Source organism: Manis pentadactyla, chromosome 8 (assembly GCF_030020395.1).
Source record: "Manis pentadactyla isolate mManPen7 chromosome 8, mManPen7.hap1, whole genome shotgun sequence".
Lineage (NCBI taxonomy): Eukaryota > Metazoa > Chordata > Mammalia > Pholidota > Manidae > Manis > Manis pentadactyla.
Genome location: NC_080026.1, coordinates 101,891,084 through 101,917,324, shown reverse-complemented (window position 1 = coordinate 101,917,324; position 26,241 = coordinate 101,891,084). Strand labels below are relative to the sequence as shown.

At 44.3% G+C, this 26,241-nt stretch overlaps 1 long non-coding RNA gene across 1 annotated transcript in view; it reads right to left on the bottom strand.

Moving 5' to 3' along the window:
• Window positions 1-2,868, bottom strand: part of LOC118909787 (uncharacterized) — a 46,139-nt gene extending 43,271 nt beyond the window's left edge. Inside the window, exons 1-2 of the long non-coding RNA XR_005023750.2 lie at window positions 2,756-2,868; window positions 888-1,127 (exon numbers count right to left, since the gene is read on the bottom strand). This is a non-coding gene — a long non-coding RNA (uncharacterized LOC118909787). The remainder of the gene's footprint in view (window positions 1-887; window positions 1,128-2,755) is intronic.
• Window positions 2,869-26,241: the final 23,373 nt, after the last annotated feature.

Below are 26,241 nucleotides of genomic sequence, written 5' to 3'. Positions count from 1 at the left end.
CTATTATTTGCCAGGAGTCCAGTGTGTTATGTGTTTTAGTTAGACTCTTTTGTTGCAAGTAGCAGGAAAAAAAAAGAGAGAGGTGGGAATTTCTAAGAGGGATACAAGAGAGATCTCATGGAAGCCAGTAGCAGAAATCGCTGGGTCTGAAGAAGGAACTGGGTGTAGGAACAGGAAGGACATTATACTCTCTATCCATCTCTCACATATGCTCATCTTTGCACACACTTTATGCTTCTCTCCGCTCACTGCCTTTCTTTGCCTCCCAACCTAATAAGAAATAAGTCTACCCTGCAGCTCTCAAAGGTCCAGCAACATGAACAGTCTCAATTTTAAATAACCAGGAGAAGCCACATTTTCCTATATTGTTTCTACCCTTCATCCAATCAACCAGGAGACCTAGGGTCACAAAGGACAAAAACTGCAGCTTAGAAATTCAAAGCAAAATTCAACTGAACAAATTTGAGGATCTAATTGGCTTTATAAGCAATTCATGAATCAGGCAGCCTCCCATCTGCAGGTAGAGATGCTCCCAGGATCTCTGGAATCAATGGAAGATTTTTATACCAAGGAGGGTAAGCAAGAAGTTATGAGCAAAAAATATGTATTGTTTCAGGCGAGGACATCTTCGTTTAGGGGAGGAAAGGGGAGCAGGTTTTTATCATGCAGACTACCTCATAGCGCTGGTCATGAAGTTTCAGACTGACTGATAAAAGGTCACATTCCTGGAATAGGTTGAAACTGTAATTGAGTCTTGCTTTGCTGTCCCCAGGTCATAAATCTTCAAAAGAAACAAAGTGGGAGGCCCAAGACTAGAAATAATGACTTCTTACTCTTTCAGAGACAGCAGGAATTCCCCCAGAAGAAAAACATCAACATGAACTTACTGTCCAAATGTTCTTTGCATATCCCAGCCACTGTTTCCAGAGGCGTGCTCTCTCTTCCACGATGCAGGATGCAGGTCACTACTGTCCTCCTGGGCAAAGAACTCAGTTCTCCTTGGCCTCAGCTTTGCAAGCAGGTCAGCTCTAAAAACATTTTCTGATTGACAGAAACATCCCTCAAAGATGGGATTGGCTGCCTCCTTCGCCGAATTTCTTCTTTTGTTTTAACATCATATGGGCTCCCTGTCAATAAAAGAGAACCATTTTATTTCCTAAATCCCCATCTTACATAGGTTCATCTTATGCTTCAGTGGGTAATATTTCCACTTCCTGAGATTTTTGAGGAGTTTAAATGGCTGTTATCATTTGGCTTGGGATTTTTGTTTACTCTAGGATTGAAGCAGAAGTGAATTGTGGATTGACCAGTAACAGATTAGGTATTCCTGGACTTGGCCCAGTTAGCACACAGTACTTGGCATCTAATCTTGATAACCCACAAAGTTTAGCTGTGAACATGAACATGTAAATACATCTGCCTATACACACAGACAACTGATTTTCCCCAAGAATTAAGAATGGAATATGAATATTCACTTATGCATTCAAAGAACATTTTATTGCATATCAAATATGTACCTAGTGGCCCTGTGCTAGTGATAAAAATTGAAAGGTGAATACAACAGAATTCCCTGCCTGCAACTAGTTCCCTGTCTGGAGTGGAAAAGAGAGTCAAACAAACATCAGTAGGTTGGAAACACAAGAGCGATTTCTCTGTGCCTCACTGTGATAAAGCCTTCATTGCACATTAGTCCGGGGTGGGGTGCTAAGGCACCTTTCGTTCTCAACAGAAATCTTGGCTTACAGTGTGAGACAACATACCCAGAAACACTACTAATATGCCCAGCATGTGATAAAAATGGTAACAGATGATGTTTATATTTAGTCCTATCTCAGGTTTTCCCTCTCCCCACTCCTAGCTCCAGCCACGAAGCTATCCCTCTGTTCCCACTTGGCCTTAACTAGAAATAACAAAAATAGCTAATGTGTTACTATCTGGCAGGCACTGCATTGTGCTCTTGACATATGGTTGGCTGTGCTTCACATCCTAAAGGCAGCTACCAGAGAGTATTATCCTCCTGGCATGTATATGGAAACAGAGAAACAGGCTGAATAATTTGCACAAAGACTTTGGACCCAGGTCTTCTCCTCAGAGTCCACTGTCTCCACCTCATCATTTCCAGGAATCTGAGGCACTAAATCATTTCTCTGGCTGAGATGTGAATTATGGTGTCCCCCTCCCCTCTCCACTGCCCCCCAAAAGCCATTTTCATCCTAAAGAATCATTTGAATCCATTGTGTTGGAATGTCAGACATTGTGGAATGATAGAAAAATAAGTAGTTGGGGAGAGGGGAACAGATCCTGACATTGCCCCTCAAAAAACACCAAATAGTTATCTGGCTTGTACTTTTTCCCCCAATTTTATTAAGATACAATTAACATACTTCACTGTACACGTTTAAGATGTAGAGCATAATGGTTTGATTTACATATATTGTGAAATGATTACTGCAGTAAGTTTAGTTAGCATCCGCCATCTCATATAGATACAACGAAAAGAAAAAGCAGAGACTGGATTTTCCTTGTGACAAGAACACCTAGGATTTCCTCTCTTAACGACTTGCACCTGTACCGGGCAGCAGTGCTGTCTACGGTCATCATGTTGCACATGACACCCGTGGAACTTGCCTGTCCCAGGACTGGAGGTTTGTACCCTTTGTCTACCTTCCTCCTACCCTCCTCCCCCACCCCCTTGATTGGCACTTGAAAGAAGAAAGTAGCAGAATGAATTTAGGTTTAGATCAATACTCACCTAACCACCAACAAGGAGATGCCAAAGCGTGCCCCTGACTCCCTCCGTGGCCTCTGGAGAGCTGAGTGGCGGCTGCGGGCCCTCCAGCACAAACCCAACAGGCTCCGTGATGGCTGCCCACGCGTGAGGGACAAGAATCACCCCAGCCCATGCAAGGTGCGGGGTTTGAGGTAAGGACCACAGTTGAAGGCACATTACACTCTTTCAAGCAGGGTTTTGGGTTGTGGTGGTGGTGTTTGGTGTTTGGTTTTATTTTACCTTCACTGCACTTCTTTCCAGGTTAGAAAGGTAGGTATCGCCAAACCCATCCTGAAGGTGAAGAAACTCATGGCCAGCAAAGCCTGACCCCATGTCAAGAGTGTCAAATGGCAGAGCCCGACCCTTCACAGGAGCACCTCTCCCCTATAATTCTTCTCCTTGGGAACTATTTATCCTTCAAAACACATCATTTTCTAATACTTCACTACATTTCTCTATAATCTATTCTCCTGAGGCTATTTACATTCACTTTCTTTTTATCATGAACTATAGTTGTGGATGCTACAATACTGAGTGTCTGCATTTTGTTTTTTCTCTTCAAAGGGGCTTGGGTTTTAGTGTGGCAGCAGTGTATTTACTGGCTGATCAGCTTTTCCTTAGTGAGACTTGTGTTAGGCTTTGCAAAGAAGTGTCTAAAACAGCCTTTGTCTATGGCAAGAGCAGCCCCGTTCTTAAGGTTACATGGCATTTCTGGGTTCTCAGTTAAATGCCCAGAACGTTTGGCAAGGCCTCCCCTCTAGCTTTTCAAAAGTCCGTTATCTCCCCAAGCCAAGCAACCTCTGGAACCGCCAGGCAGCACATAGGTCCCTAGTAGCTCTTCCCCTCCTTTCTCACTTCTGAGGGGTCTCACCTTGCACATGCACAGATTAAAATCTGTCCCAAGATGGAAGAGACCCACGCCAATCTCTGGAAGTACTTTTCCAAGCAGTTTCCTCCTTTCAGGAGCCCTGCCCAGCCAATTCCAGTCATCCACTACACCAGACGTGGCTTTTGGTTTGCCCCACCCCCCGAGGCCAGCATGTGACATGGATCCCTTCCCTTGTGCTGTAGTTTGGAAGGTGCCCCCAGGCAAAAAGCTGAGGGAAATGCAAAGCTCACCTCATGCCTTTCCTTATTCTTAGGAATCGATCCCTGTGGTTGTAAAAGGTTGATGCATATTATTTTTACAGTTTTATATTTTTTATGATAAGAGGATATATGTTATACTTGTTACTCTGTCACGGCCAGAACAGGAAGCTGGTATCTTCTGATCTTTTGAAATTCAATTCAAGACTTTCCCTACACCTGGTAAACCCCTGGTAAATCCCTGGTCGCCACATTTTACAGTCTTGTTTTCATACATCCCTACCTCTACGTCTTAGGCTGTGGGCCCTCTGTGAGAGCGGACATTGATTAGCATGGTATGGAACATAGCAGGCATTCAGTAAATGCCCTATACCGATTTTTAAAATAAATCAGTAAAATTTCTGCTTAAACTAGTCATGGAATTAACATAAATGAATGTCCTACTGACATGAGAACTCTACCAGCTGAGAAACATGATGGGAAAAAAACTGGAGACTGAAACAACAAGATTTACACAAAGAGACACAAATACTGGCCTCCGTCTGAGGGAATAATGCCCAGGTAACGCCACACTTGTCCTTCCGTGGGAGAGCCAAGGGGGCCCAGGCTGAGTTCCGGGGCGCTGGTACTGGATGGCTGAAGGAAGAGAAAATGTGCTTTTGGCTAAGACAGAGGGACCTGTCTTCCAGAGTCACTCTGACCCAATCCCTGAGAATTTTTTCACACTACTCACTAGAGATGAAAAACTGAAATAGCAAATGAAGCTGTCACGTAGGGATTTAGCACAAAAGACTGTTGAGACAGATTTCCCCCAACTTCTAATACTTGTCTAGCACTTAGCATGTGCTAAGAAGATTATTGTTGAATAAATGAATGAGTGACTGAACCAATGAAGAAATATTTAAACCTGACTTCCAAAAATGAGTAACTCTGCTCAAGGTGTGCAATCAAGCAATAATCATCTCTTCCATTTGGGTGCTACTTTAGAGGCCACAAAGTGCTTTCTGGCACAGTGTCACCTGCCAATCCCGCATCAGGGTCTCATGAAATGACCTGCCCAGGAACAATGAGAAGCAGCCTTTTAAACTACTCTTTCCAATTCAGAATTGAACAAAATCTGGCGAACTCAGAGAAGATCCATAGGAGAGCAATAAAAGAGGGATTAAACAGATCTTCTGAGGAAATGTTAAAAGAATAAGGATTATTTCAGATGGAAGAAAAGAAGGGGATTAGAAATTTCCAAGCAATGAAAGAGTATTCTGTGAACAATGGTAGTTAGCTGTGAGTCAGTTCCACTGAGGACAGAAAAAGAGGAAACTGACAGCTTTCAGAGGGAGAGAACTACATTAAATCCCAGCGAGAAATGGAAGGGATTGTGGTTTGCCGTAATAAGAATAATCAGGCATTTATCGATTTAAGGAAGTCTACGTTTACATGACATACAGATTCATTCGGTTTTTTTTTTTAAGTCAGAAGAGCTGTGGGTTATTCTTCAGAATGTTTTTCACGTCACCCTCCTACATTCGTGTAAACTTCTTTATAATATAAGTCAACATTTGGACACGAGACTTCCAAGGCTGAGACTGCCATACAATGAAGTTAGATTTTTTTAGTTTAACATATCTACTTACTACTCTTAGAAAAGATTTTAGTGTGCCACCCTTAGGAAAGATTTGCCTTCCTCTCACTTTTATTATGAATAATAATGTTATAGAGACATCAGTGAGTTTCCACTGTGAAATTCATGATCATCAGGTCAGTGAGCCTGTAACTGCCTATAAATCTGTTATGCTCTGAGAAAGATACAGTTATCTACCTTTGTAAAAGGGTATGTTCTACTTAGAAGAGCCTCTAAAATGGTTCCTCAGCTACAGATTTGACTGGGGAAATGCAAACAAGAATAAGTGAGTTCACATTGGAGAGAAAACCTCAAAGTCCAATCAATTAAACCTAGGAAATGGAAAACATTCTAGACTACTTTGACACGGGGCAGGCCAAACATTGGAAAGACTGGCTGAGTCTTTTACACTTCATCCAGATGTTCTGAAACCCAAAATGTTGGCCAAGAGAAAAATTTAAAAGCAGCTTAAAGAAGAAAGAAGTTTTGGACTCAAAACACCTGCCAGGGTTTATTATAAGGTGCAGAGTACTATGAGGATTTAAATGAAGAGATGATCACATTAAATTCTGTGTGGCATGAATGGTTAGAAGACTGCTGCACAGGCAGCATTTGGATGCTCATTGAAGGACATTACAATGTTATAAGCATGGTAGCAAAGTGGGAGATTTCCGAAGATTCACACAGAAATGCAAGAACAATGAAGGCTCCATTTGGGAACCAGAGAGCATTCCATTTGGCTGAACTTCATTGGTATATATAATTGTTAGGAATCACAGAGGTAAGATGGAAGCAGTTATGGGAAGCACTAAATCAACTATCCAAGGCTTATAAAGAAACTTCCTCCATAGAGTGGGTAGTATGTCTAGGCCACATCTAGGCAAAGAGCTTTCATTTTGAGTAACAGCTCCCATGAATGGTAGAGAAGGACAAGAATGGTTTGCTGAGAAGTCTCAGGCCATGTCTCTGCACAGTAGGAAACATACTGTGATCATTTAAGGATGTCTTCCATGGTCCCTGAAAGAAGTAGTGTAGATTCCCCAGGGGTTAGCTATGTCACATCCATGGGCTGTGTAGTGTTTTAAGATTCTGAGATTCTGGATTCCAAGATTCCATGCACTCTGAAAAGCATGTGTTTTGGCTGAAGGCCTCATTTATTTTTTTGTTCTCAAGGTCAGTTTCCAGTTTTATTTTGTGGAATATAATAGCCATACAGTTGATTTGGTCTTAAGTATCTTAACTCGCTGAACTATTCTGTTAAAAGAACAAAAGTTTAAAAGAGAGGGGAAAAAAGTTTGAAAAAGGCCAATGTCAGTTGAATAAATTATCTGAAAAATGCCTGTAGTGTCCTTTTTCTCTGAGTTTACTGTATATATTGCATTATCTTCAGCAAGTGGTCTAGGAAGAGAAAAAGGAATCATGCTGCCTAGTAGTCACTCCATTTATTCTACTTGTCACTGAAAAGAAACCGCTTAACACAGGCTCCAGGGCTCACCTTTTCTAAACAGAAGCTGCGAAGAAAAAAAAGCAAATGAGACATTTATTTCCAAACAAAGGATGTGTTGGTTCTGGATGGTAGTTCTCTTCTTAGCTGCCAATAAAAAGAAGCCTATTTTTCAGTTAACAGCTCAGTCCTTCGGGTATCAGAAGTATAGAAACAATGAAGTCTACAAAATGTGGATGAAATTGTGTGCCTGGGTATCCTTTCAACCATTCAAATTCAAAATAGCAAGACACAGGCTTTCGTCCTCACATTTTCCTCGAGCGGTGTTCAGTTCTTTCAGCATTGTTACACGATCATTAAAGTGTTCTACCTAGCAAAGTCAAAAAATAATAGCATTTCAAGTCATGCCAACAGAAAACCTCAGCTTTTCCCATCCATCCCTCATCACCCACACCGCTCCCCACCCTCACTTTCAGCTTCAGAACAGAACAATGGGCAATACAGAATACCCTCGGGACAACCCAGGGACCTCAGACATGAAAAGAACCTACACAAGTCCAGTTACCTGGATGCAGGAATCATGGACCCTCAGGGCCCGTCTAAGCAGTGTGGGGGGCAGAGTAACCTTTCCACTTAGAAGGCTGCTTCACCATACTGGAGGCCTGATGGAGACCCTGCCATTGACTCAGAATCTCGTGTTTATTAAAGACACGTACTGAACATGTACAGTAAGTTTGATGCCATGCTGCAAAGGTGAAACATGAGATCATGTGTGTCCCAAGATTGAGGAGCTCCCAGTGTAATGGAGGAGGTGGGAACCCACAACTAAAATAGCCCAGGGCTAGGTGACAAGGGCTACCTCTGTGCCTGGGCATCCCCATGGGTTCTTTCAGAGCAGGAAGCCCAGAGCCTGGGAAGGTATTTTGAAAGTTAATGCTAAGCCCCAGGAACTCAAAAATCAGATTGGGAGGTCAGACCTTTTAATCGCTGTAGAAACACCCTCAATATCCAAACTGAAGGATTGGCATTTCACCTAAACGATGGTTGTTGCAGTTTTTAAATATTTTAAGTTTCACATATATCTTTACACACCTTTGTGTATATGTTGTGTGTATATATATACATATATGTATGTGTGTCAGTATCTACACACCTAATATATATATATATATATAGCAATATTGTTTTCGGTCATCTCAAACTATCAGTAGTGATGCTGTGTGGTAAAAATGCCTGGGGGCCCTTACCTGGGCCTGTACCACTTGTGGTAAGCCCCACAGACATTCCCCCTTTAGGATCAAGTGTTTTGGCTGGACTCGTCCTTGTGATTATTATGATTTCAAGACACCCACAGCAATAACTCAGGAAACTTTGAAAAATTAAGGCTTATTACTTACATACCCTGGTAGGTACACACCACACAGGGGGCCACACAGCTGGATCTCAGGTGTAGAGAAAGGGGGAGACCATGTACCTGCGACTCTGCCTTTATTGTGATCAAGGGTGGGGTGCCTAAGGTTTTGAAGGTTCGCTCTTTATTGGTGAATTTAAAACATAAGATTCGTCATTTGAAGCAACCATTAAGGAAAATGGTTTAATCAAGCAATTAATCGAATGGTTAGTTATGAAGATCTACTAGAGCTTTTTAAAAGGGGACTTGATGGGGTGGGAGTGGGGGCGGGGGGACAAGGCACGCTTGGCTCTTTGTGTAGCTGTTGTGTAGCTGTTTATTGTAGTTGAATGTGTTTACGAGACATGGATGTTTTTGAAGATGCCTGGACAGCCAAAAGCTTGCTGTCAGGCAAACGCATTACAATCAGAAAAGCGGTTAGGTACCAACACTGCAAATATGATCCCAATGATCAGTTTCTAGCAGGGCACTTATAACCCAGCTGGCTGTGCCCTTAACCACGTTTCTATAGTTGACTCACCCGTTGTCATCCTGCCACAGCCTGGGGCGGTCCACAACCTAACCAGTTTCCATTCTGCAGCCTCCAGACACCATGTTATGCCCCTTGTTTTACCCTAGACATGAAATTAACACCCGTTCTTCACAGCAGCCCAAAGACATCCATTCACACAATGCAACAAACGCCTTCCTTTCCTGGTTCATCCAGCTTCCCCCACCTCTGAATCCCTTTCGCAGGAGCGCACCCGGCCCCACACCCATCCCTCTCCTTCCTGTACCAAGAGACAAGATGTTCTAGGTTGGCTCTAGAAAATGTATCAGTTTATTTTTCTAAAAAGAGAAGAACTAAGAATTTCACCCCAAAGAGGAATTCTGATGCCAGCTGTTACTTTAATTTTTTTTAATCAACTCATTGCACACTAAAATGCTAACGGAGGAATTCCAGAGCTCAGAGACCAGGCACATTTTTTTCTTTGTGGTTTTCTGCACTTCTTCACATTTTCTGTATATTATTTGTCAAATAAGAAACACCACAGAAAAATGGTCTTTCTGTTTAAAGCTCTCGCTTCTGAAGAGGGTGCGGAGGTCCGCGCGCGGGCGTTAGGCCAACGGGCGGGCCTCCACCGGCTGCTCCGAGGCCCCGGTGAGACGGCCAAGCACGCCCCCTAGTGGGGCCTCCGGGTGGCGCCCTCCGCTCGCTGGGGTCTGCCAAGCTGCCCTTGCAAAGGTCTCCCCACCCACCACTTCAAAAGCCAGTGAATGACCTTTTCTCGGCCCCATCCTTCTCGGCTTGCCGCGGCCGACAAGCTAGGGAAGTGGCGGTGGCATTCTGGGTGTACAAGACGGAAAGGGTCTGGGTGTTGGCCCAGGAAGGGGCCGGGGGCCTGGAGCGTGCAGCAGCGGGGAGCGCCTGCTAAAGAACGGACTGCAGTAACCCCGCGACTGCGTTACCCTCCGCCTAAGGTGCGCAGCGGCCGTGTGCGCGACTGCTCCTCACCGCAGCTGCTTAATTCCTTGGACAGAACAGTCTGCCTATTTGGGGCTACAGATGAAAAGGTCTTGTTTCAGTTTGTGTGTTTCCTAAATATTTATTTACCTTGCGGCATTAATCCTTTTCAGGATTCATCAGCGCTCACACACCGCTGTTTACTCAAGCAAGCAACGCCCCCCACCAGGGGCCCGAGGAGCCTCAAAGCAGTCGGGAGCAGGGGAGTACACACTGCAGCGGGGCTGGGGGAATGTGAGCCCTGCTTTGGGGAGATAACCCCCCAGATCACCCCCACACCCCAGTACCACCCTCCACGTGGCTTCCCTCTGGCTGCCGCGATTAACCTCAAGGGTGGCATCGTCTTTGCCAGTCTATGCTCTTTTCTCCCTCCGCAAAGCCTCTTAAGACTGCTCTCTGGAATCTTAGTTTGCTCCAAACCTCTGCTCCAACTGCGAGTGGGGTAGGGTTTACCTTACCCAGTGCCGGTCCCTGAACAGCCCTTGAACTTCCCGGCCTCTGGGCCTCCACTCTCTCCAGGCTCGGACCTCCCCTGGCACCAGCCACAGGAAAGACCTCCTGCTCTCCTTCCTCTGCAGACCTCAAGTCACCCCTCTTTCAGATTGCCTTCCATTGTTCTAAGGCTGGTCACTGGTGATTTCCTGATGAAATTTCCATCTCCCAGTTCGTCTGCCCAGTGGTACCTTCTCTCAGCTCCCCCTACCCCAGTGGCCTTTGGCTCCCTTAACCTTTTCCTTCTAGCAAATCCCTCCAGGAATTGCTGTCCACCCACAGCAACTATTGTTACTGGAATAATAATAGCATTATTTTTACAAGATTGTGATGTGCTAATAGCCATGTTGTCGGGATGCTTTTCATAAATTGTCTCCACCATTTCACAACCTAGGAGCCGAGACAGGCAGGTGAAGGGCTCACATTCCTGTCCACACCTCAGGGGACCTGAGCTTTTCTGAGGCATCTTCCTCACACTTTTCTAGGCACCCCCACGAGCCCCTGGAACCTGACAGAATGCAAAGGGTAGGGTCAACGAGGAGCCAAGGAGCTCTTGAACCTGCGGGGTTTTCCCAGGGCTGCTGGCCAGATCCTGATTCCAGAAGGGCTGCCTGGTGAGGAAATCCTTCCCACTGCCCAGAGCAATATTTCTTTTGCAGGGTGGTGTGAAAGTGGGCCATGAGAATGGTGCCAGCATGCTGTTTGGGGAGATTCAAATTGCTTATTTTGCCAGGGGTCCCACAAGAGTGTCTGCCTGGGGCCTGCACAGCCTCAAGGTGGTTTTGAATCTGAGGCAAAGGCAAGTGTGGTTATGATTTGCCATTTTATAGATGAGAAAACTGAAGCTTAAGGAGGTTAACACATTTCCCCAAAGTCTCCCACAGCAGTTGAGATTTGAATATAATTCTGACTTCAGAGCCCAGGCTTTTAGCCTCACATGACATCCTTCCAGTATTTGCCCTCTCTCACTCTTTTTCCCTCTCTCCAATGTTCTCTTCCAAAATACTCCTAAGGGTAGAGGTGGTGTGCTGGATCCCTGCAGATTTCCCCACTCTGCCTAGCACAGTGCTTCATACATGGTAGCTCAGTAACCACAGTGCTTGATTGAAAAGGGTAACATTTCCTGACAATCAAAAGCAGCACAGCAAGATTTCCTGATCTCCAAGAGTCCCAGCTGCTCTAGGAAGGGAGCAGCTACTAGGTCAATGGAGGCCTGCGTAGAGATGCTGAAATGCTCCCAAATACTGGAAACCTCCTAATAGGTCTGAGATGAGCGAGATAGAGGGAAGAGAGGGGGGTGCCACAGAGCCTCACCCTTCCAGGGAGCTCCTTGGAGCAGTACCTTGTCTCAAGGAACTAGGAAGGCCCTTGGACAGAGTGGAGCTCTGGCCCTGAAACACCACACATCCTCTCTCTGAGGTTGTCCTGGGAGCAGAGGAGGAGGCGGCAGACGGAAGTTGCCTTCTCACTACAGGTACAGCTTCGGCCATATGACCACAAGATCGTGTTGGGAATAGAAGAAAGGCTAGGATGCCCTTATTGGGTTCTAACCCTGGAGATTTATTTTGTATTTCAATTTTATTATCCACACCTAGGCAAAGTAAATTCTTCTAATTGATCAGTTTCACTAAATTGCAACAAGTTTTAAAAGTTATTTTCATTGGCTTTTTAAAGTGAACAGCTTATTATTTTTCAATGAGCTCCCTCACTGACAGCTTTCAGTAAATGCAACTGGCTTTATAGCCCTAATAAAATCAGTGTTTCCCAGGTCATTCCAGCCTGGAGTCAAAACAAGGGTCACCCTAAGAGAAACTAAACCCTTTTTCTCTAGCTCTATTTCCACCCCAATAGCAGAATACAGCTCTGCCCTAGCCCAGCCTTTTTCCAGGGGGTAGATACTTCCAGGAGCTCCACGGAGTGTCCACGGGGTTTCTGCTCCCTACTCCACATGCCATGACAACGTTGCTGCACTCATTCCTCCAAAGCCCCAGCCAGACCTGATGTGGGTGCTCTAGTCCTTGGCCAGGCCACCTTCTCCCCAAGGAACCAGGCGAAGGTTTGCATTGACTCCCCGCATGTAACCATTACCACATATGGAAACCATTGTGACAGAGGAGCATTAACCACTCAGTTAATGGCTCTTGTAAATCCTGAATTTTTCTGGTATGTAATCATATGCAAAAGAAGCAACAAGGCAGGTTGTTGAATCTTATATTACCAGTGTTTATTACATGCCTGCTTTGCCTTCTGAAGTTGGGATTGAAGTGAGATAGAGAACAAAGTCCAGCAATGGTGATTGAGCTGGTGGTAACATCAGCCAGTATTCATTATGCTCTTCCCTAGGCCAGGCAATGTGCTTGGCGTGGAATTGTTATCAAAAACATTTGGGTCAAATTTTCTTCTTTATGAATGCATTAAATAACAAGATCTCTAATAGCAGGCCCAATAATTACCATAATTCTAAAGCAGCTGGAAGGATAAATGATATTTTGAGAAGCCTGCAGTAACAGCAGTGTAATGTAATGTGACTGTCTCTCTGATGGCTGTTGCTGACAGTTGCAGGCTCTGCTCGTACTACTGGAACCTGAAGAAAATGCTAAATATCAGCCAGAGGTTGATGAAAAGAAAGAGGTTAGTTTCCCTCCCACCCAAGTTTACAGACCACATGAATTTTCTCCATGGAGCTCTTGTCTGTGGGCCCCCTCCTCTAGGCAGACACTGAGCCAAGATTTCCCTTTCTCCCAGGTGATGCTTTCATAAATAATCTGTTTTTCTCTTAGAAATATAGTCCGTACTGGAGAATCACTGGCAGTCAGCTCATTTTCTTGTCATCTGGAGAGCAAAGCTATTGTGCCAGAGGCACTGGACAGGAGGCTTCACCTCCTCTACACGGGAGAGATGGCCGCCCACCCAACCTGCTCAGCCGTCCTATCCCACAGTGCGTCCTGATAGACACTAGTCTGGTGCAATACTCCACTCTGTGGCCGATAGCGTTTAGGAAATGCTACATCAGCTCTCTCCCTTTCAGAAATCCACAGTGCATTTTAGCATCATAGAGGCTCTGCAAAGCCATCCAAAGTGCTTTACCTAACCCAGACATGACCTGACCACGGAACTGCCCTCCCCACTTTGTTCCTGTGGCTAACTACTAGTGTAACAGAACAAATAACACACCTTGGGAAAAACTAATTTGCTTAGTGTTCAAAGTACCACAAGACAACTCCCCAACTGACCGAAACAAATTGGCTCCAAATTAATCACATGGGCTTTTCCTATGACAAATCCAGAACTAGCTCCAGGAAAAAAAGAAACTGTGTGCCTGGGTGGTTTTGTTATGTGCAGAAATGCACACAGTTTCGTGAAAGCCATGCTCCTTCCTGTTTGCCATGAGGGAGTTTCACAGTCAACTTCCACCTGGTGAGTAAAGACCCTTCTCAATCCCCACTAAACTGTGATAATCAGAGTGGTTTTCAATATAACTTTGGTGGTCTGATTTATTAATTAGCACCCTTGTTTCAAGTAACAGAATCCACCGTAGTCTACTTAAGCGTAAGGACACCAGAAGGTAAAAGGTATCTCACGAAACCCAAAGATAGGAATGCAACCAAACCCCTTTCTTTCTCCCTCCCTCCCTGTGTTCCTCACTGGCTTTCTGTGTCTCTTGATTCTTCATTCTCTCTTGATCTCTCTCCAGTATGTTTTTGCATTAACACAAGTGCTCACATTTTCTATCCTTCCTCCACTGAACCACTGCCCAAGCACTTCCTGCCTTCCAGACTGGCTTCCTCTGATTTTCCAGTCCAAATGGCAATGAAAAGTGGCTATTGTGAGCTCCTGCAGCAAGTCAGAAGTACATTTACAAGAAGAGAGACTGAACTCTGCCCAGTATGGCTTGGGTCAGGTACCCCCCTGGCCAGCCAGGGGCCACCCTATGAGATTGTGAGAGTGGATGAGGATGGCAAGCAGTTTCCACAAACAGGGGCCAGGGATAGGGGAAGCAGGATAAAGGCTAGGCAACCTGTATCTGTTACATCTGAAAGATTGTTTAAACAAAGCAAAGATGTACTTGGTTGATCACACAAAGAAATAAAACGTTATTCATCCCATTTCTGTTAACCTAAATGTAGCTTCAGATTGGAATTAGAAATCAGTATACATGAAAAATAACGTGTTCATTTCCTCTTCTGCACTAAACACAGGGTACAAAGGCATCTTAGAAACAAAATCAGCAGAATACATGAGAAGGAATTACTCACATGCAATTAATAATCATTAATAATAAATAACCATTCCACCCACACACTAGGATTCTACCTTTATTGTTAATAAGCTAAGAACCCAAGGGTTACATATTTTTCTGCGTGTACTTCTTTAGTTTCTTTTCAAGCATTCTAAAATTATCCTAAAATTAGCCTTTAGTGTGAGCATGAGCCACAGGGGAGATTCTTATTCTGTCATAACCCTTCACGGCATGATCCCAATGCACCCCAGACATACATCCCCAATTTTCCCATGCCCACCTATGTGCCAGCCACATAGAACATCTTGCCTCTCCCAGATGGATAGGACATACTTATGCTAAAAACCATTCACTGTTTATCTGAAATCCAAGTTTAACTGGGTACACTCTGTTTTTATTTACTAAATCTGGCAACCTTTGTGCTCCTTTGTCACATTATCCTTTACTTGAGGATGCACTCCACCAGTCCACTGCCCTTGGTAAACTCAGCCTTCAAGAATCACCTCAAACACCCTTTTCTCTATAAATCCTCCATTTTCCTCAAATAGTTAGACCATCCTACAATATTTTCTCAAATATCTATTGAAGACTTACAAGAGTGAAGTGGCTATTTGTCTCTCCCACGGACCAAGGGCTCTTCCAAGGGCACTACCAGGTCTGGGTATCTTTGTATCTTCATGCCTGGTATGTAGTAGGTGCTTAATAAATGTTTGTTCAAGGGATGAATCAGTGAATTCTTTTGTAAATGAACTACTGCTGTTACCTATCTATTAACAGCCCTCCTGCTCCTGTTGCCCCTCACCATAGTGACTCATCTGCTTAGAGCAGTATTTTCAAACCTCAAGCCATTTTTTAGTAGGAACTAAAATCAATTTGGTGGGTAAAAACCTGCATTGAACAGAACAGAATGAGGTAGAGCATAGGGAGGTAGAGGGTAGTAGAATGGAGTGGAAAATAGAGTGCAGCACACCTAGTAAGGCTAAATCTTGTTTTGTCAAACTGAAGTCTCAGGGGTGTATGTACATGTGTGTTCCCCACAAGTGTGCATATATACTGGGCTACAGTGCAAAATGTATTCCTCACTGTTAACTTATGGTCAAAATAGTATGAAAGCCACTACCTTAGTAGAAACAACAGTATGAGCTGTGAGTCCATCAATATTTTTTGTGATTTTTTGGTACCCTTTTCAAGTGACTTCAATGGCTCCCCATTCCTACATTCAAGGCCTTCTATAAGCTGGCCCCAACCTATTGCTTAACCCTTTTTACCCACAACTAACTCCACATACCATCCACCCCAGATAAATGGCCTACTGCTTGCCCATTCCACCCCCCAAATGGGCAAGATACATTCTTTACTTCATAAATTGTGTTCACCTTCTTCCAGTCAGCCCACTACCCCTGCCATCCCTACTGGCCCCTCTCCTGTTTTTCTTTTTTGTAATAGAATTAACCCCTGCTTCATGACATTCAATCCAAAGTGAATTCCTGCTTCCCTAAACTCACCACAAAATTACCTAAAACAAACCAAATCCTACAATAGGTTCTTTCTAATACCCCCTTACTGAGAAGCCCCTCAGGTCCTTAATGATGTGCTTTGTCCCCTGCTGCAAGAATGAACGCACTGACACAACTGTTGACATGTTCCTGGTGGCCGTGGGCTAGAAGGCATGGACACTGGCTCATGGTAGAACACACACCTAACGTTCTCTGTGAAATATCATTAGGATTTTTGTAACACCAGATGCTGCCTTGTTTTTCACATAGAGAAAATTACCTAGATTGTGTGGCAAATGTTGTTTGTATACAGTAAGACATTGGTTATGTACATAGTCTAGGTTACAACAGGTGTCAGCTTTGCACAGGGTGTCAGGCCAACTGCAACCTAGAAGTTCTTTTAACTGGCCATTCTCACAGTCACACTGTGGGGAAAATGGAAGTTCCTATAACCAGGATCCTCACCTGACCCTAAACTACTCGATGATGTAACTGGCCTGCTGCTAGGCTACTGCTTCCCCACCCACAGGTAATAAGCCATTATTGACCAAGTCACTATATAAAGAGCTCTGTCCAGTGCTCTGGGCAAAGGCAGAGAAGGAGGATTACAGACCTGCAGACTGTTGGATGCAGACGTAATTCTAGTGCTCAGCCTATTGCTGGGAAAACAAGCTAGTAATAAACCCTTTTACCTCAAGAATGTTCCACTGTCATTCCTTGGTCTCATTGAATCTGGGGGCTGAAACCCATTGGCAAGACACACACAAAGGACAACCATCTCGAATTCTAGCTCCATTACTCATGACTGATGTCAATAAGCCACAGAAAAGTGAAACAACCAAATGCAGTTTGGGGGATTTGGGGAAACTACTTTGAAGCCTTGTGGAGAGAGATGCAGTATATAAATATAATTCAAAAGAATAATGTTACACATTTGGGTTACATTTTATCGATTTCAAAGTTCTTTGACATCAATCACTTTCTGGTGTTATCAAATCCCACCAGTCATGACTAAAAGTAGTTTACTGAAAATTTGTGTTTATTGTGAAAAGAATGCATATAAATCCAGGAGACAAATGTTTACCTTTTCCAAAAACTCCTTTGTGTAGTTCACAAATGCTGAAAATCAATTTGTAAGCACATATGTAATCTCATATAAATTCTAAATTTCCTTCAGTATCTCCTCTCAATAGTCAGTTGTATAGCAGGGGCTTAAAAAATAAATTGACACACACTTAAAAATCAAGTACAAAGGGTCTACTACATATATCTCCCTGTTTGATCTTCAGAGCAAATGTTTCCTGTAAAATAGCATTAAGATTTTGTACCTAGCATTAGAACTTTTACATGAGAAAACTAAAATTAAGCAACATTTCTGTAATGTTCAAAATTATATATCTCAAAATTCATATGTTGAAGTCCTAACCCTCCATGTGACTATATTTGGGGATAGTGCCTTTATGGAGGTAATTAGGTTGAAAAAGTTCATATCGGTGGGGCCCTATCCCAATAGGACTGCTCTTTTTCAGAAGAGGAAGAGACACCATATACTTCTCTCTGCAAGGGCCATGGAAGGAGGCCAGGTGAGGACACAGTGAGCAGGCAGCTATGTGCGAGCCAGAGGAGAGGCCTCACCACAGACCAACCTGCTGACACCCTCGTCTTAGACTTCCAGCCTCCAGAACTGTGAGAAAATTAATTTCTGTTGCTGAAGCCCCCAGTCATTGGTATTCCATTTTGGCAGTCCAGGCATCCAAATTCCAAAGTCAAAAAGAAAATGGTGAAGATGAGATTTAAAGTAAGATCTCTGGACACCAAGTTTCGTATTATTTCTAAGAGGTAAACACTGTGCAAAAGTGTTTACTGTCATTTTGAACCCACCCCAGAAGCAGGAATGAGAGCTTATAGCTCAAGGGACTACCAGTAGTCACCGTACAGCATACACTATCAAGGGTGACCAAGGAGGATAAAAAGACGTTCTCATCACTCAGAAAACTCCAAAGGTTTAGAGGCTACCTCCCAGGAGCCAGAGACAAAGGCCAGACCTCATTTTGGGGCAAGCCCAAGTTCTTCACTACACTTCCTTCATCTGTCTAATGTCTCACACATATGCCTTTGTAACAAAAGCAGTTACAATGAAAAACAAAAATACTTTGAGAGAATTCTGGCTGCCAGACACTGTCTCCTTATTTTTGTCTAATCAACACAACTCTGCAAGTTGGTACCATTAGTCCCATTTTACAGATGAGAACATTGAGGCTCAAAACACTGGGCAAAGTTTTAGAGAGGGAAAGTAATAAATTTGACCATGCTGACACAGCATACCCCTTCAGACAGTACATCCATGTTGCCAACTACATTCTCTCCTTCCTTCTACATTTTATCTTATAGACACCAGGAACGGTTCTAGGTGCTGGAGATAGAGCAAAGAACAAACCAGACAAAAATCACTGCTCACATTGAGTAGATATTCTAATGGGGAGAGGACCAGGAAATTAGCAAATAAATAAGCAAAATATATTGGTATAGAAAAAAGAGTAAAGCAACATGTACAATGTATTTATACCTTAAATCAAACATATCAACTATAAGACATCTTTGAGACAAATGGAAAACTTGAATATGAACCAGCATTGTATACTATTAGTTTTGTTAGATTTGATGGCATGATGCCTGTGTTCCAAAAAACAGGTATTTAAGATGCAGACTGAAGTATTTGTGAAAAAAATAAAATTGCAAAAGTATTGATAATTATTGATCCTGAATGATAGCTGGGGGAGGAATGGCCTTTATACTAGTATTTTTAATTTTGTATATGTTTAAAAATTTTCTTAACACAAAGTTTTAAAAAAAGAAAGAAAGCAATGATGGGGATAGAAGATAGGTCTTTTAAACACCTAGTAAAACACCAATGGGTAGAACAGGGGAGGCCTTGCTAAGGTGACCCTGGAAGCAGAAAACTTGAAGGAGGTATGGGAGGGGAGCTATGTGGATACCCAGGAAAACAGCATTCCTGACAGAAGTAGGAGCTAGTGCAGAGTACTGAGATCAGATTGTGCCTGGCAGGGCATGTTCAAGGAAGAAGTCCAATTTCTGGAAAGGGCTGAGCAATTGATAAAATAGTAGAAGGTGGTATCAGAGAGTTAACTGAGAGAGATGGGGAGAAGAAGGCCTCCCTACGTGAATATGCAGGGCCATATTCAAGAAAGAATTCATAACCAAAATATAAAGAATACCTAACCAATAAGAAAAATGCAGATAACCTAGTGGAAACATGGGCAAACATCTCAAAAAGGTACTTCACAGAAAAAGGCCAATCAGTGAAAGAAAATGTGTTCCATTTCATTAGGCATCAAGGAAATGCAAATTAAAACCACAAACCACACCACTACACACCCACAAAAAGGTTAAAATTAAAAGGCAGGCATGGGAATGAAGGAGATATCTAAGCTGGCCTGTGCATACAGTAAAACAACAAATTTGACTGGATCTATACTGTTGGAACTCAACCAAGAATTAGGAGAAGTGCAAATTGTAGCGCTCCAAAATCTTACAACTACAGACTATTTACTGTTAAAAGAACATATGGGATGTGAACAGTGCCCAGGAATGGGTTGTTTTAATTTGTCTGATTTTTCTCAAACTATTCAAATTCAGTTAGATAATAACCATCATATCATTGATAAGTTTTCACAAATGCCTAGGGTGCCTAACTGGTTTTCTTGGTTTCACTGGAGATGGCTGGTAATTACAGGCATGCTTTGGTTATGTAACTATACTCCTATTATGTTAATGTGTGTGCGCAATTTAAGTAGTAGCTTAAAATATATACATGCTGAAGTTACTCTACAAGAAGATATGTCAAAGAAATAATCAATCTTCCCATGTTTTCTCCCGCCTGCTACTTCTATAGCTTTTCTTCTTCCTTCCTAATTACAACGAATTCTTAAATAGAATTCGTGCCTCATATCAAATTTACCGAGTATCATAATTCTTCCAAGTGGTAAAGATACCTCAAGACAAATGCTGGGCATAGAAGCCACAGGGCATAAATATGCAAAGAAATAAAAAGCTAACCATTTCAAACAATAAGGCTTCTCTCTCACTTACCAACTTAACATTTCCCTGTGTGGCCCCGGAAGATGACTGGTTAGCCAGAGACGGGTAAGATTCCTCAAGGGAGGAACAACCTAAGACAGGCACAGTCGCTGGGGGGTCATCAGGTGAGAAATTGGGGATCAACAGAGGTGAGGCTTAGAACCTCACCCCCCCTGTTCTGAGAGAAATCTTCTGCATATGTGGATGTTTTATTGCCCTTGTCTAGCTTGGATTAACACATAGTCTACAGGCACACACCTGATCATATACATTTGCTCTCTTACAACACTAAACTATGTTTTCTACCTTTATGTTGTATCTACCTACCACTTCAGCATCTTATTAAAAATAATAAAGAGAGAAATGTGGTATCCACATATAAATCAAGTATAAAAATCAAATGTGTATTCATATTTGAACTGACTGTTTATAGTTCATAATGCATGAGCAAAACCAAAAGTTTCTGTGATGACTGCCCTTGTACTGTTCACCATGTAACTTATTCACTATGTAAGAATTTGTTCTCCATGTAAGAACTTGTTCGTTATGCTTCAGAAGATTGGAGACTGACGAAAATTAGGCTTGGGGTGGATTAATGATTGTGCATTGAGCATTGACTCCCCTATACAGAATTTTATTGTTGTTAACAACCATTTGATCAATAAAAATGAGAGATGCCCTAACAACAACAACCAAGAAAAAGTACACACTTCCAATTGTAAAATAAATAAGCAACCGGGATGTAATGTATAGCATAAGGAATATAGTCAAAATATTGTAACAACTTGGTATGGTGATAGCTGGTACTTAGAATTATCATGTATATAAATGTTGAATCACTGTGTTGTACACCTGAAACTAATGTAATGTAATACTGTGTGTCAACTACCCTTCAATAAAAAAAAAAAAAAAAAAAAAAAAAAAAAAAAAGGCAGGCAATACAAGTATTAGTATTGGTGGGTGTGTAAATTGGTTCAAACAATATCTATGTAAAACCAAAAATCTGCATACCTTTAAACCAGAAATTCCATTTCTAGGTATATATCCAATAGAAAACCATGTAAATGCTCACCAAAGACTGGAACAAGCAAGTTCAGAGCAATACTATTCTTAACATCCAAAGCCTGAGAACTACCCAAATGGCCAGTAACAGCAAAACGGATAAACAATGGGCTTCTGTGAGGCATTTAGAATAGCAAAGTACACAGTATAGATGAATCTCGCAAAAACAGCGAGCAAGGGAAGCAGACACAGAATGCCGCATGATTATACTTTTGTAAAGTTCAAAAGCAAGCAAAAGCAATGTGTGCCGTTAGAAGGCAGCACAGAGGTTACCTCTGTGGACAAAGCGACTGGAAAGGGGGAGTGGGAGGGTCCCAGGGAGCTGCTTAAGACCTGTTTCTTTATCTGGGTGCTGGGTGAGTACACGAGCTCAATTGTGACACACCTTTTCAAACTAGAAATGAAAAAGCATCCTACAGGTTTTAATTTCTAATAATGTGAATATTAATAACCATAACCCATATAAACAAAAAGCTCTTACGAGTCCTTAATAATTTTTTTTAAAAGAGTAAAGGATGCTTGAGACCAAAAAATGAGACAATCACTGTGGATTATCTCCAACCTTGTACATAGGTCCGTTTCTTCCTATGACCTCACAAGGAGCAATTGTTTTGGAATTTCAAGAACCAAATAAGTCCATAGCTGGGCCTAGGTCATCAGTTTTTCTAGCTCAGGAAGCTGCTTTTAGGGACCTGAAAGACTGATCAAAGTTAGCTCTTCCTCTTTGGCATTCTGGGTTTTCCATCTGTTTTGTTTGTTATTAGTTTTTCCCTTTTTTTCTCATTTTTTTTTCATTATTTTCTGTTCCTCAGCTTTTGTTTATTTCTTTTACTTAATTTATTCTTTTTAGTTTGTCAGCATTCATTTTAGTTTTCCTTTTTGTCTGGCATTGTATTTTGATTTTTATAAGTACCAGTTGATGAACTTTGAACTGATTTTCTTTTCAGGTGATTTGGACCAAGCTTCTCACCAGCTTTGCCCAAATGTAAGCTGGCCTGAGGACACTGACTCCATGCGCAGCAGTGAGTCTAGCACGCTACGGGGTCTCTCAGCCATCTCTGCTGAGGAGACTCACAGTGACGACAGTCTCCTCAAGACCACTGGTGAGGGTAAGCTGGCTGCAGTGACGCTGGCCTGGCACTTCCCAACTGGGGAAGCGACAGCTGTAAAGATCATTGAGGAGACTCAACAGAATCTTCCAGAGACTTTCCTACAAAGCACGTTCATGAAAGCTGGATCCTTCCAACATACTGAAATATTTGAAGTAATGTAAGCTGAGGGTATGCTCTGCCTTATTAGGAAGGATACTAGTCGAGGGGACATATTTGAAAGAAAAAAAAGAGGCTGAAGGCAAATCCCACTAGATAATGGCTGCTATGCAAACTGTCACCAGAGCATATTGTCCATACAGACTTAAAAACCTGCTCTTGAATGCTAACATGAACATCAAGATTGCTTCAGCAACAAATTCACTTTTACAAGTTGGATGCCTTCTGTGGCTGATGCCCTTATCCTGCCCCAGAACTCTTCCAGGGAAGAACCATAGGAAGTCATCCCCTACACACTGGTCAACAGATGCCTGCCTTCTGATGGAGAGCTTCAAGGAGCTGTGGTAGCAGGTACTGAGCAGAATGTATCACATTCCATGTTCTAGTCAATGGAATGTGAAAATCTGCTTGAACAATTTCTCATTCTCGATGCCAGCAAGAGAGGCACTTTAGAACAAATCGTGAAGGCTCCATGGATTATTGTGAGTCATGAATGTAAGGAATTAAAGCCTTATGTGGAGCCACTCTCTGACTGCAGGAACCCCTGCAGACTGAATTCCTGGTGTCCATGAGTTTTACACATGGAAAGAGGGATCCAGGACTCACTGATAGATCAGAAATACCATGAGGTAATGGCCCATATCTGCTCCTGGGTTATGAGAGGTCCCAGCAGGAGGGCCCCTCAGCCTGACCTTCAGCCCTCAGCATACCTTACCACCAGGAGCATTCCTTCCCACCCCACAAGGTACAGTTTAGGGTCCCTGCCAAAGGCAAGCAGCTGTTTCAGCCACTTGCCATTACCTTCTTCAACTGCCACTCTAATGCTCAGAGGAGCAGCAGGCATCCTGAGGAGGATGGGGCAGGGGGAAGGGCCACAGCACAGGCAACGTGCCTGCCAGCCCCCTACCCTGCAGGAGAAGACTACTCCTGTGCCCCTGCCAACAATGACCTGTCCACCAGCGCAAATCAGAGCAGGAATTCCCCACTTGGGGACAGGGCCAGCCTTGGCCAGGCCTCTGTGGAGAACAGCAAAGACAGCCTAACCCCGCTAGGGTCTGGGGGCCCCACGGCCTCTGCTTCTGCCACAGTCTCCCCACCCAGCCAGCTCCAGGAATCCAACCTCTGGGTGCGCCCCATGGAGAGTACCTGCCAGCTTGCCCGGGGCCCAGCACAGACCCCAGTGTGGCCCTGTGGCCTCCATGTGCCCACGATATCAGCAGCGGGGTGGAGACCCGGGGGCACCCTAAGGGAGCTCGGCCCATGCCCGGTCAGGTGCCAGACCCAGACGTTTTCCCCTAAGGTGGGACCCCAGCCTCTCCCTATGGCTCGGGCACGGCCAGCAGGGGTCGCTGCGAGCTTCTTCAGGAAGTTCAAGGTCAGATATACGAGCACTTTGTCCGAGGTTTGCCGCAAGGATCCCGAATGAACCTGAAAGCAAAGACCCGGGAAGCCACCGCGCCGCACGTGGTGGGGGGCGCGCAGTGGGTAGGGGGTGGGCGGTGTCAGCGGCCAGGACGCGCTCACCGCTCCGCAGGCGGGATGCAGGTCGCGGCTCCGCCGACTCGCCGGCGGCCGCCCGAGCGCGGCTGTGGACGCGGCCCGGCGCCTCCGCGGCCGTCAGGGGCGCCGTCTCCGAGCCGCCCCGCCGGGAGCCGAGGACGGGCCGCCGCGCTCGCCGCCCGGGCCCCGCGCAGCCCGCGGGCCCGTGGCTCCCGGCGCGTCCCGAGCTCTTCTGTCCGGCGGGGAGGGAAGGCCTGTAAGAGACACAAACGCGGGCCGGTGAGCGCAGACGGGGCCGCTGCAGAGGCCGGCGAGGCTCCCCGAGAGGCAGGGCGCGCTGCTGGCTCAGAGGGCCCGCGGCCACCCTTCCTCCCTGCGCCCCTGGGACAGTGGGGAGGGGCTCCCAGGCGGGGGGAGGGCGCCGGGTCTGACCCCCCTGCGGCTGGGCGGTGGAGGCCCCTGGCAGGCCCGCCCCAGGCCCGCTTCCACCCTGCCGCCCCTCTGCTTCTTCCCCTGCAAGCACACCGCCAGCCCTGGCCTGCCTCGACCTCAGGCCCCTGACCCCAGGCCCTGGGCAGGTGAGGCTGGCGTGGCTCTGGGTCTGCAGGGGGTCTGGCCTCCTTCCACCCCGAGCCCACTGCCCTCCGTCCTTCCCAGAGCTGAGCATTTCTCCACAAGCCTCTGTAAAGACTGTTAATCTGAAGGAATGGGGAGGCATTGGGGTTTCACAGAGAATTGACTTAAGCCGACTCCCTGTGCGAGATAAACTGTTTCGGGGAACAAGAGCAGCAGTAGGCGGACTCCAGGAAATACTGCCGTAATCCCGGTGAGTGGTGATGGTGGCCTGGCCCAGGGTCATGGAAGCAAAGATGGGAAGAGGAGTGTGTCCCTGCGGCTGGAAGCAATCAGCCAGCCTGCCTTCTGACGGACCCCAGCTGGGCTCTCTCTGCCTCCCAGGGGCTGGACGGCCTTCCATCCTCTCCTCCCAGACCCCCTCTGCCAGCTAATGTCAGAAGATTCAAGCAGCAGGGCCAAAGTGAGTAATATAAGATGCAAGTTAGTAAGTACTGAGCTAAGGGAGACACGGCACAGAGGAAGAGAAGGCCGCCAGTTCACGGGTCTTAGTTGAAAGCAGCAGAAACAAATCCAGGTTGATTTTGACCAGAAAGTAATTTATGATATTGGGAAGATCACAAATCCACACTATGGATGGAGAGCCAGGTTCTATGAAACACAGGATCAATGCCCACTACCACAGGGCACAACTCATCAGAGTGGGCATTTCCACCACCACCGGCTTGCACCACCACCCCCTCTAATGCCACACCCCGCACCCCACCCTAGCCCTGCTGCCTCTACTCCCCTAGGGCTCAGTCTAGGGGGTGCTTCCAGTCCCTACGTCTCTGAGCCTCTGACATTCCCAGTCAATGTGAGTCACCTGACCAGGCCCCACTGCAGGGGAATCTAGAAAAGCAAGAGTTTGTGGTGTTTTCATCTGTCATTAGGTGAAACAACCTCTGCACCCCACTATGGCTAGTAAGGTTGGGGAAATACCAAACATACAGGGACTGCAGATGCTAAGCAGACCCCAAAAAAATCACAAGTGCCCATAAGAAAATATGTATCAGATCAAGACCAGTTAATGTCCTATGATTATAAAATTATCAGGCTGATATCTTTCTGTGCCTGTAATCACCAGTACCAGAGGGAAAATCTAAAAGAATTATAAATCTAAAACAATTATTATTGTTTAAGTAATTTAGCTTCCTGAGAAAAATTAGCAGTCATTTGACTATTTATTTGAATATTACTGACATAAAATTTTTATTTAAAAAATGTTTCCATGACATAGACATATTTATATATACATATATATAAATACCTCACTACATAAATAAATATACATATATGGAGAGGGAGAGAGAGAATACTAGAATCCTGACAGTATCCCTTAAACCCACTTTGATCCAGGTTTAACTAGAGTAAAACTCTTGCAATATTCAGGTATTCAAAAAAATATATTACCTTTGGGTTTCAATTTGAGATGAGTTTCTGTCACTTGTACCCAAGAGATTCTAGAATAAAAAATACATGCATTTAAATATTATTGGCACTTAACATTTGGTGATTCTATTAGTTTGGACTACAATAAATGGACTTATATGAGAGATGACATAAATGAACTTACAGCACAAATGGATTTACATGAAAAAACTTGAATATAAGTAAATGGATAATAAAAACTGAAA